The sequence below is a fragment of the Heterocephalus glaber genome, unplaced genomic scaffold (genome assembly GCF_053883595.1).
Source record: "Heterocephalus glaber isolate CG9 unplaced genomic scaffold, H.glaber_assembly_v1.0 deba00000809, whole genome shotgun sequence".
Lineage (NCBI taxonomy): Eukaryota > Metazoa > Chordata > Mammalia > Rodentia > Bathyergidae > Heterocephalus > Heterocephalus glaber.
This window is the reverse complement of record NW_028258163.1, coordinates 12,064,490-12,076,591: the sequence shown is the minus strand read 5'-3', so window position 1 is coordinate 12,076,591 and position 12,102 is coordinate 12,064,490. Positions and strand designations below refer to the sequence as shown.

General features: G+C 40.2%; 1 pseudogene; it reads left to right on the top strand.

The window, feature by feature from the left end:
- The first annotated feature begins 1,842 nt into the window (after positions 1 to 1,842).
- Positions 1,843 to 4,024, top strand: LOC101705130 (caprin-1 pseudogene; annotated as a pseudogene).
- The last annotated feature ends 8,078 nt before the right edge of the window (positions 4,025 to 12,102 follow it).

Sequence of the window (12,102 nt, the reverse complement as noted above, 5' to 3'; positions counted from 1 at the left end):
GGTGAATTGAGGCCATTGACAGTTATAATTGATAGATATTGACTCATCCTTGTTACGATGTTTTACTGTTGTGGGCTCTTTTATTTCTTATTTTCCCCCCTTTCCCTTTAGTGTCTTACCTTGCATGGTGTCTTCTCTCTGTTGGGCCTCATGGAGTTGTGACCTTCATTGTCTTTTTCTAAGATATTGCTCAAAATTGTTTGGAGTGCTGGTTTTGTGTTCATGAAATTTCTCAGGTGTTCTTTGTCATGAAAGTATCTAATTTCCCCATCGATTTTGAAAGATAATTTTGCCAGATACAATAGTCTAGATTGGAAGTTGTTTTCTTTTAGGGCTTGAAATACTTCACTTCAGGCTCTCCTTGATTTGAGGGTTTGTATTGAGAAATCTGCCATGATTCTGATGAGCTTTCCTTTGTATGTGATTTTTTTCTTTTCTCCCACTGCCTGTAGAATTTTGTTCTTCTGTTGGGTTTCTGGGATCTTGACTATTATATGTCTCAGTATAGATTTTTTTTGATCAGGGCTGGTTGGAGTTCTATAATGCCTCACTTATCTGTATGTCCAATTCTCTACCTCTGTCTGGGAAGTTTTCTACTATTACTTCTATGAACAGGTTTTTTTTGTCAATTGTACTTTCTCCTGTTTTTTCATGGACTCCTCTCAGTCTTATGTTATTCTTCTTTGCATCATCTAGCAGCTGATGGACTGATTTCTCATGGTCCCTTACTATCTTTAAAAAATCTCTGTTTTCATGGTCCTTAACTGCAATCCCATCTCCTATGATATTCTGTCTTCAGATTTTCTTAGTCTGCTCTGCATGCTTTCAATGGAGTTTTTAATCTCTTGAATATCTGTTTGAGTCTGTTTCATGGATTCCATTTCTTTCTTATGTTGGGCAATCATGGTTTCCATTTCTTTCTTTGCTGGGCATTCATGGCTTCCAGCACGTTTCTGATCTCATCTATTTTCTTATCTGTTTCTGCTCTAGAGCCTCTAATCATGTCTTTCACTCTGCATGTATCTGGGAGATTATTTCTGCTTTGAATTTTTCTAGAGCCTCATGCATCTGCTTTGTTACTTCCTGTGCTGTCAGTTCACAGTGTCCAAATGGTTGATTACCAGACTTTTTCACCTCATTTCCCCCAGAATTTCCCTTTTGTGGCATGGAAGCCTGCATTTGTGATTTGCTTAAATGTCTTCTCATTTTTGTTTTTGGTAATGTCCTTGGTTTAATTCCTGGGTTGATATTTCAAAATTGCTTAATGTAGGTATCTTTGTTGCTTGTGTTTAAAACCCTTATAGAATGATTGCTTTTCAGAGGTGTCTTCCAGATATAGCTTGTGTTTAGGTTTTGAGACTCTAATGACTCTGAGGCTATTTTATTTTCCTTATATCAGGAAGGAAAACTGATTAGACCAATCGCAACATGTTAGCCCAAACACAATCAGCAATACCATAGCATCAGGCGCAGCTTAGAAAATGACCATTTGTGGTAGTTATTAATCTATCACATTTAACTATGTGAATTAAATTAAAACTGAGGACCAACCCAACATATGTTTATACTGAATAAACTCTTCAATATAGCATTTTTCTCCTTTGGGGTGGGGAGTTAGAAGGATTTGGGGAGGGAGGGACAGGTAGAAAAATCAGGAAAGATTAGCGGTGAGGCCAGAAGACACAGGAAGATCACACAAACTCTAAGAAATTATTAAAGGCAAGAGGAAAGGGCAGAATGAAAGAACAAAGATGTGGTCCCGCTTCTCGGCCCGTCCGTCTCCTGACTTGCTGCTCTTGTCCTTCCTCCCGCTTTTTCTTCTCTCTCCTCTCAGTCTCAAAGATGCCCTGGGCCACCAGCCACAGCGGAAGCGGAAGCGGAAGCGGAAGCGGCAGCAAGTCGTCCGGACCGCCACCCCCATCGGGTTCCTCCGGGAATGAGGCAGCGGCGGGGCCGGGCAGCTGCGCCTGCTACTCAGCACCCAGTATCCGGCACTGGCACGGTCCAGACCGAGGCCATAAAGCAGATCCTCGAGGTAATCGACAAGAAACTTCGAAACCTGGAGAAGAAAAAGGAACGAATGAACGAAGGAGAGAGGCTTAATCAAGATCAGCTGGATGCTGTATCTAAGTGCCAGGAAGTCACAAATAATTTGGAATTTGCAAAAGAATTACAGAGGAGTTTTATGGCATTAAGTCAAGATATTCAGAAAACAATAAAGAAGACAGCACGCCAGGAACAGCTTATGAGAGAAGAAGCTGAACAGAAACGTTTAAAAACTGTGCTTGAGCTACAGTATGTTTTGGACAAATTAGGAGATGATGAAGTGCTAACTGACTTGAAACAAGGCTTGACCGGAGTACCGATCCTGTCGGAGGAGGAGTTGTCACTGCTGGACGAATTTTACAAGTTAGTGGATCCCGAGCAGGACATGAGCCTAAGGTTGAACCAGCAGTATGAACCTCCATTCACCTGTGGGACTTGCTGGAGGGGAAGGAAAAATCTGTGTGCGGGACAACTTATAAGGCTCTAAAGGAAATCGTTGAGCGTGTATTTCAAACTACTTTGACAGCACCCATAACCACAAGAATGGTCTGTGTAAGGAAGAGGACGGAGCCTCAGTGCCTACAGTGGAAGACCAGGTTGCTGAAGCTGAACCTGAACCAGCAGAAGAATACACTGAGCAAAGTGAAGTCGAATCAACAGAGTATGTAAATAGACAATTTATGGCAGAAACCCAGTTGAGCAGTGGTGAGAAGGAGCAGGTAGATAAGTGGACAGTGGAAACCATTGAGGTGGTAAATTCACTCCAGCAGCAACCTCAGGCTGCATCTCCTTCAGTACCAGAGCCCCACTCGTTGACTCCGGTGGCTCAGGCAGACCCCCTTGTGAGAAGACAGTGAGTACAAGATCTTATGGCACAAATCCAGGGGCCCTATAATTTCATACAGGATTCAGTGCTGGATTTTGAAAACCAGACTCTTGATCCTGCCATTGTATCTGCACAACCTATGAATCCAACACAAAACATAGACATCCCCCAGCTGATTTGCCCACCTGTTCATTCTGAATCTAGACTTGCTCAGCCTAATCAAGTTTCTGTACAACCAGAAGCTACACAGGTTCCTTTGGTTTCGTCCACGAGTGAGGGATACATAGCATCTCAACCACTGTACCAGCCTTCACATGCCACAGAGCAGTGGCCACAAAAGGAACCAATTGATCAGATTCAGGCAACAATCTCTCTAAATACAGACCAGACTACAGCATCCTCATCCCTTCCCACTGCTTCTCAGCCTCAGGTTTTCCAGGCTGGGACAAGCAAACCTTTACATAGCAGTGGAATCAATGTAAACGCTGCTCCATTCCAATCCATGCAAAGGGTATTCAATATGAATGCCCCAGTTCCTCCTGTTAATGAACCAGAAACTTTAAAACAGCAAAACCAGTACCAGTCCAGTTATAACCAGAGCTTTCCCAGTCAGCCTCACCAAATGGAGCAGACAGAGCTCCAGCAAGAACAGCTCCAAACAGTGGTTGGCACTTACCATCGTTCCCAGGACCAGCCCCATCAAGTGAGTGGTAACCACCAGCAGCCTCCTCGGCAGAACATTGGATTTCCACATAGCAGTCAGCCTTATTATAATAGTCGTGGTGTATCCCATGGAGGTTCTCGTGGTGCTAGCGGCTTGATGAATGGATAATGGGCCCTGCCAATGGATTCGGAGGATATGATGGCTACCGCCCTTCATTCTCTAACACTCCAAACAGTGGTTATACACAGTCTCAGTTCAGTGCTCCCCGGGACTACTCTGGCTATCAGCGGGATGGATATCAGCAGAATTTCAAGCGAGGCTCTGGGCAGAGTGGACCACGTGGAGCCCCACAAAGTCGTGGAGGGCCCCCAAGACCCAACAGAGGAATGCCGCAAATGAACACTCAGCAAGTGAATTAATCTGATTCACAGGAGTATGTTTAATTGCCAAAAACACACTGGCCAGTGTACTATAATATGCTACCAGAAGAGTTATTATCTATTTGTTCTCCCTTTCAGGAAATTTATTGTAAAGCGACTGTTTTCATCCCATAAACACAGGACTACAATTGTCAGCTTTATATTACCTGGATATGGAAGGAAACTATTTTTACTCTGCATATACTGTCCTAAGCGTCATCTTGAGGCTTGCACATGATATTCAGATTCCTCACCCTTGCTTAGGAGTAAAATATAATATACTTTTATGGGGTGATAATATCTCCATAGTTATTTGAAGTGGCTTGAACAAAAGCAAGTCTGACTCTTGGACATTGGATAAAATCTACAAGTCAGCCCTAGAGTTTTTCAATATTTGACAAAACATATTTTCCTTGAGAGGAAGATGGAAGGAGTGGAGTGTGGTTTACAAAACAACTGCATTTCACAGCTTTTCCGGTTAAATTGGAGCACTAAACGTTCAGAGGCATACCAAATTATGCATGAGTCCTTAGTCACACACAGAAGGCTGGCTATCAGCTTTGACACAAGCACTGTTCATCTGGCCAAATGACTGTCATTAAAAACACATGTAAATTGCTTTTTAACAGCTGATAACTGTGTAAGACAAAGCCAAAATGCAAATTAGGCTTTGATTGGCACTTTTTGAAAAATATGCAACATAATGGGAAATAATCTGGATGGGCCACTTCTGTACTTAATGTGAAGTACTTAGATACCTTTTGGACACTTCTTAACAGTTTGAGACAATGACTTTTATAAGGATTGGTACCAAATATCATTCCTTATGACATGTACATTATCATCACTAATCCTTGGATTTTGTTGTATTGTCACCTAAATTGGTACAGATATTGATGAAAGTCTCTAATGGATAATCATAACACTCTTGGTCATATGTTTTTCCTGCAGCTTAAGTTCTTTAAAAAGATATCAAATGCCTGCTGCTACCACCCTTTTAAATTGCTATCTTTTGAGAAGTACCAGTATCTGTTTTAGATTGATTTCCCTGCTTTAGGGAAATGAGTCAGTAGCTTCAGTTCTGATGGTATTAGCAAAACAAATAAAATGTGTATAAAAGTTGTATCTTGAAACACATGTTCAGCAGCTAGCAGCTTATGTGATTTCACCCCTGTGCGTTGTTAGTATCACAAATTTCATGGTTGTCTCCAGCAGCTGTTTCCATAGTATTTGCAGTTATCATTTGCCTAATTCAACCCTAATTGAATTCTGCTTTTTCATGGAGGCATTTATGTTCAAAGCGGTGATTTCTTCCCGTAGATGCATAGGGAGAGTCTCAAGTTTGGAGATGGACAGTTTAGTAGTGACTTAGCCAGTGCTATGTTGGAATTTGTGCTAGCAGTTTGAGCACTAGTTCTGTGTGCCTGTGAACTTAATGCTTCTTGTTGTCCCATTCCACTTTGACTTTATGGAGAATTAATCCCATCTATTAAGCAAAGGCTACTAAGTTAATGGTATTTTCTGTGCAGAAATTAAAATTTTACTTTTAGCCTTTAGCTAAGGAAATTGTCCAGTAGGTACTCAGCTACTTAAAAAAAAAATCAAAATTATTCATCATTAGACAACTGGAGTTTTTGCTGGTTTTGTAACCTACTAAAATGGATAGGCTGTTGAACATTCCATATTCAAAAGTTTTGTAGGGTGGTGGGTAATGGGGAATCCTCAATGTTTATTTTAAAATAAATAAAATAAGTTCTTGACTTTAAAAAAAAAAAGAAAGAAAGAACAAAGATGTGAACAGAATCACCTAACAGCAACAGGGAGGCTAGATACCGTATTTACTTTCCTTTAAAACTAATGATAATCAAGAGGAGGAAAACGAGAAGAAAAGAAAAATAAAGAAGAAATCCAAATTCAGTGCAGAAAGCAACAAATGGGGAGATGAAGAGCAATGTGAGACAGTGAGAGAAGGAGTGAGAGAGAGAGAGAAAGAAAAGATAAAAAAAGAAAAGTAAAAATTTGAAAAGAGTAGAAAAAAGTAAAAATTAAGAATTAAAAATAAGAGAAAAAAAATTTTTCTTTTTTGCAAATAGCAAAAAATAAAAATGGTGGGCCTCCTTCAGGGTATGTCTCTGCTGTCACAATAGGCAACATAAGGAGCCATGTACATATACGAGTCAATGAGTCTCAGCAAGCCAGCAGCAGACCTGTGAGATTCAGGCAGATTTCTGGCTGCTAGTTCCAAGTTGAGTTCCCTGTCCTCCTTCAGGGTTGAACTCTGCAAAGTTCTACTGCAAGTTCTAGTTGCCCTTCCCCTGAAGATAGTGCAGGTTTTGATGGGAGGTAATGGTCCCAGGTGATGATCCCTCCAACTTACCAAGTACGGTGGTCTGGTGTGCCTTTATTGTAGAGATTCTCTTTACTTTTCCACTGAGCATCAGTTTTCATCAAGGAGCCTGAGAAACCCTCTTTCTGTTACTAACTTCTGCTCTATTTTGTGGTGCTCAGGACAAAGGCCTTTATAATCCCCTGTACCTCTGTAGTGTGGAACCAGGTAGCAGAAGAGTGGGAAGGCCAGAGGCAGGGGTGGGGGGTGAGTGGGACTGGTCCTTGGAGACATCTGTGCAGCTAAGTAGAGTGCCAGATGGGGGTGGGGCTCCAAGCTGCTCCTAGGACCTCACTGTGGCATGGGCAAGGCCCGGGATGGAGCCGGGGAGCTTCACGCTGCTTGGCTCACCCGCTTGTGCTGGCTAGTCGCGCGGAGCAGAGCGCCGGATGGGGCATATATGACTTTTCATGTCCATTAGTATTTGTTTTATATAGTTGGGCGAACTAGTGTTTGGTGCATAGATATTTATGATGGTCATCTCTTCCTGTTGGATTGTTCCCTTTACAAGGATGTAGTGTCCTTTGTCTCTGTCAATCAGTGTTGCTTTGAAATCCGCTTGATCTGCAAAGAGGATAGCTACTCCCTCTTTTTTTTCAGTTCCTGTCACATGGAGCATTGTTTTCCATCCTTTACCTTTCAGTCTATGAGTTTCTTTTTGAATTAAGTGTGTTTCTTGTATGCAACATAGTGTTGTATATTGCTTCTTGATCCATTCTGCCAGTCTATTTCTTTTGATTGGTAAATTGAGACCATTAACATTGATGGTTATAACTCATACATATTAACTTATCATTGCCATGACTTTTTCTTTTCATTGAATTGTTCCCCTTTGCATTTAATTTCTTATCATGCCCGATGGATTCATTCTGCTGTGCTTTCTGGGCTCGTGATCCTCATTCTCTTTTCCTAGGATATTGTCTAAAATTTTTTGGAGTGCTGGCTTGGTATTCATGAAGTTCCTAAGGTGGTCTTTGTCATGAAAGTATCTTATTTCTCAATAAATTTTGAAAGATAGTTCAGGAGGGTACATCAATCTGGTTTGGATGCTGTTTTCCTTTAAGGCTTGCAATGCTTCACTATAAGCTCTTCTTGCTTTGAGGGTTTGTGTTGAGAAGTCTGCTGTGATTCTGATGGGCTTTCCTTTGTATGTATTTGGTTCTTTTCTCTAACTGCTTGTAGAACTTTGCTCTTCTGTTGTGTTTCTGGAATCTTAACAATTATATGTCTATGTGTAGATTTTTTTAATCAAGGCTAGTTGCAGTCCTATATGCCTCACTTATCTGTATGTCAAGTTCTTTTCCCTTGCTTGGGAAGTTTTCTGCCATCACGTCTGTGAAGAATTTTTTATGTCATCTGCACTCTCTACTCTTTCTTCGTTGACTACAATCAGTCTTATGTTATTCTTCTTTGCATTGTCTAGCAGCTGCTGGATTGATTTCTCGTGGTTCCTTACAATTTTAAAGCAATTTTTCTTTTCCTGGTCACTAATTGCAATCTTATGTTCTATATCTGAAATTCTATCCTCACATTGGTTCATTCTGCTGCACAGACTTTTGATGGAGTTTTTAATCTCCTGGAAATCTGTTTGCATCTGTTTTATGGATTCCATTGGTTTCCTATGTTGGGATTCCATCATGTTCCTCAGCTCCTCTCTAGATTTATTAATCATGTCTTGCACCATAAGTACAATCTCTGCTATCTGAGAATTTATTTCTGACTTCATTTTTTCCAGATCCTCTTTTGTTGCCAGTTCAGGGAGTCCAGGTGATTATCAGATTGTTTCATCTCATTTCCCTTTGCAGTTGCTCTATGTGATCTGGAAGTCTAGTTTTGAGACTTGTTTATGTGTCTTCTCATTTTTGATGGGGGGGGTCGGGGGATGTGCTGTTGGCACCCATGTGGCTCATCTCCTCTGTGCTGGGAGTGGTGGTATGGCAGCCTGGAAGCCCCTTCCTCTGTGCTGGGAGTAGTCACCATACCTAGCTTTGAGTTTCAGTTTTTTTGGTGTGATCCATTAACAAAGAATGTTACATCAGTGTTTTTGACCAGTGTTGCTAACAAATATACATGAGAAACAGGATATTCCCTAACTGAAGTGAGACATTCACAATACTCCCCTGTGGTAGGGCCAGGAGAGTGACAGATTAAGGCTGTGGCAGCTGTAAATACTAATTAAGAAGCAGAGAATAATAGACTTTTCAAAATAGGCATAAAAATGTTTATTAAACAGTAAGAAGCCATGTGTGGTGCACACCTGTAGTCCTAGCACTTGAGAAGCTGAGGCAGGAGGATTGCTGTGAGTTTGAGGCCAACCTGAGCTATACAGTGAGTTCAAGCCCAGCCTAAACTACAGAGTGAGACATCTCTTTAAAAAAATCAGAAGGAGCAACCCACTTTCTGGTCTCCTTTCTGTCTCTTTTAGACAGAAACTATCTTTCAATAAATACTTGCTACTCTTAATCTCCATTGTTCTTAGAAATCATTCTTTGAGGTGTTCTCACCATGCTAGCCTGGCCCAGGTCTCGTGGGTACCAGAGGTGGCAGGTGCAGAGGACCCGGGGTTAAGGCTCTGACACTCACAGAGGTTGAGACTACCAAGCCGAAGCTGTCTGCTGACTCCCATCACACACGGAGCTTTTTTAATTTACACTGGAAGATTTGGGATTACATAACACTCACACAGTGAAGTTTTGAGCCCCTGATCTGTGCACCAGCATGAGTTTGCAAACACAAGACTGAATCTGTATCCAAAAGGAGATAAAAGATTTTAAACAAATCTGTATTCATGAAGAATGACTCTATACAAACCACAATATGTCAAGAAAGAAAAAAAGATCCAATAGAAATCTAACACTCAAAAATCAACTAAATAAACAAGGGAAAATACAGCTTCCTCCACAGGCTCATCTAGACTTTGCTATCTTTACTTTAAATTTTTTAAATCCACAGACAGAAGACAACTGCACTATGGCTGAACTGCACTATGGCTGAACTGCACTGGCAGTCTGAGTCTGACTCTAAATTTCCACGTGCTCAGATCTTGTGGAAAGATACACAGACAGGTAAATGGGAAGGCCCCTCACCGTTTATAACCTGGGGATGAGAGTATTCTTGCATGTTACGAGAAGATGGATCACCAGTGTGGCTGCCATCCAGGAATGTGTGGCCATTGAAAATGGAAATCCCCATCGTGGCATCGTATAACTACCCTACCAATCATCACCAAGAAAACTTTTGTACAGATGAGTCTCAATGATCAACTAGCATCAACTCCACTCCCACCAATAATAGAGGCCAAACCAATTACGAACAAGAGTCTGGATAGAACAATCTATAAGGCCAAGGCACTGGCAGAATGTCAGGGAGAGACATGCTGACACTATGTTTGTTGCTATGATGGCTATCATAGCATGCACAGTACGTATATCCCTATTGTCAGGGATAAATTATTGGGCTTGCATACCAAATCCTCCCTTGCTTAGACCAGTTACTTGGATGGGTTTTTTATTCCTTCTGATTTTAATTACATGAGATCTCTGTTAACTGACCTACAAAAAGTTTTTGGATAGTCTCATGTATAATTATTATAATGCACTATTATCATTCCATTTGGCCAAATATATTTGAGTGCACTCTAGTTTTATAAATTAATTGTCTTATGTGTTGCCTGTCTGTACAATTGTACAGCTGCTTTAAGCTCAACAATTTTTTTCTTTTAAAAAAAATATATTTTTAGAAAGATATTTCCCTATATTTAATTTGACTTATAGACAAATGCTATTAAAGTTAAAGGCAAGCGTTTCCCCCCCCATGTTGCTAGCTGATCAAAATTTCAAGATTAATTTTACAAATGTAATGTGTACTGTTGTCTACATACAATAACTCAAACATTTTTTATTGCTTACAAATAATATATTAAGTATTACAATCTGGTTTGTACAGGTTATTAAAAAATAATTGTCACAGTAATTAAATGGAGATCCTTAGGTTTTGGGAGACTACTAAATGGGACCCTCTTGGTGAATAAAGGAGCAGCTGCACAGAAAAACAATTATTCTGGTTTTTGGTCACTGTTGGGAGCCACCACTAATTTTCACAGCCTTATGTGACATACCTCAATAAACATTGCTTAAATATATTATTATAAAATGTTTACATGGGTTATTATCAAAGGGTTAAGTTCTAAATATATTATTGTGATATGTTTACATTAGTCATCTTCAAAAGATTAAATTTTGGGCCAGAGATTTGGCTCAGTGGCTCTATGCCTGCCTGGCAAGTACAAGGTCCTAAGTTCGATCCCTGGTACCACAAAAACAAACAAACAAACAAAAGATTAAATTTTTTGTGGGAAAAACAACAAGATTTTATTAAAAAGATACCTTTGGTACCAAGCTACCTTAAAGGGCATAAGATTTCATATAATTGTGATACTTATTATTACTACTTTCCTGATATACAAAATGTATTCATGCCTTCTGACTGTACAGGTCTTCCAACATAATTTTTATGGTAATAACCACCTTTTGATTTGGGTATTTGCCTTTCTCTTATGCCCCAGCTACTTATGATAAGAGGTACATTTATATACTGATATATTTTCCTTAGATGACACCCTATGAAAAGAACAACTTAGGTAACATGGTTTTGGGTTTTTGGAAGGGAGTGAGTGCATCTAACAATGGCTATTTTACACTAAAATGCACATTTAATTGTTATAAAGATAATATCATCATGATTTTCATGCTAAAATATTATGTGTGGTTCTTGATTTAAAGCTTTTTTGGGTTAACATTCTATATAAACTACTAGAACAACTATGATTGATAAAAATAACAGTCCTCTATATTTTATATTCCAAAATGCTTGATAACCAGGTAAAATTATAATAGTTAATTCACTACTCCCATTGTAATGCTGTTATTGATCTCTTCTGGGTGTTCAACAAGTAAAGTTTAGAAACCAGAACTAGAAAGGTAACTGGGCTAAGAAGACAGCCAATATTTTGGCTCTGACCCTTCAAGGTCAACGACAACAAAAAACCAGGACATAAGAGAACCTTTTCTATGAGCTCCTACAATTTTGGTAAGTCACCCAACCTCTTGAGCAGGACACCAAAACAATAAGAACAATGCAGTGTGCCAAAGGAATGTCACCTGTTGCAGACAATCTCCCATGCTTTCACAGAAAGCAACCTGGTCAAGGAAGGCCATAACACATCCTGACAGCTGACACTGACAGGAGCTGAGAGGCTCTATGCATGGTTCCAAGATAATGCCTGAGAAGACTTAATTGACCTTGATAGATAACAAGAGGTTAATTTTATTTAATATAGCTCTTGTGATAGCCAACCTGATTCCATTTGTATAAAGTCAAGCCATTCCAGGTGGTCGCCTCCCCCTTCCCCCCTTGGGAGTCCCCTCAGTTAATGCATGGCACACTGCTGCTTCCTGAAGGCTGCAACTATGTTATCTTTGCACCTTTCCATTTGGTAGGGAAGTCTGCAACTATATGTTATCTTTACAACCTTGTAAACAGGATACTCCACACCTGTGTGCATTTTGTTTCAACTAAACTGTGTGGAATTTCCCCTGGCACCCACCCCCACTAACTTAGCAAAGTTCTTCTGTAAAATTCTGCCTGTGCTCCCCTTCTCCCTGAGCCCTCCCCAACTGAAAGAGCTGCTTAAAACCTGCAAGCTGCTTTTCCTGGTAGAGAGTTTTCGGAGCGTGAGCTTGCTCTGGAACACGGCTGACAA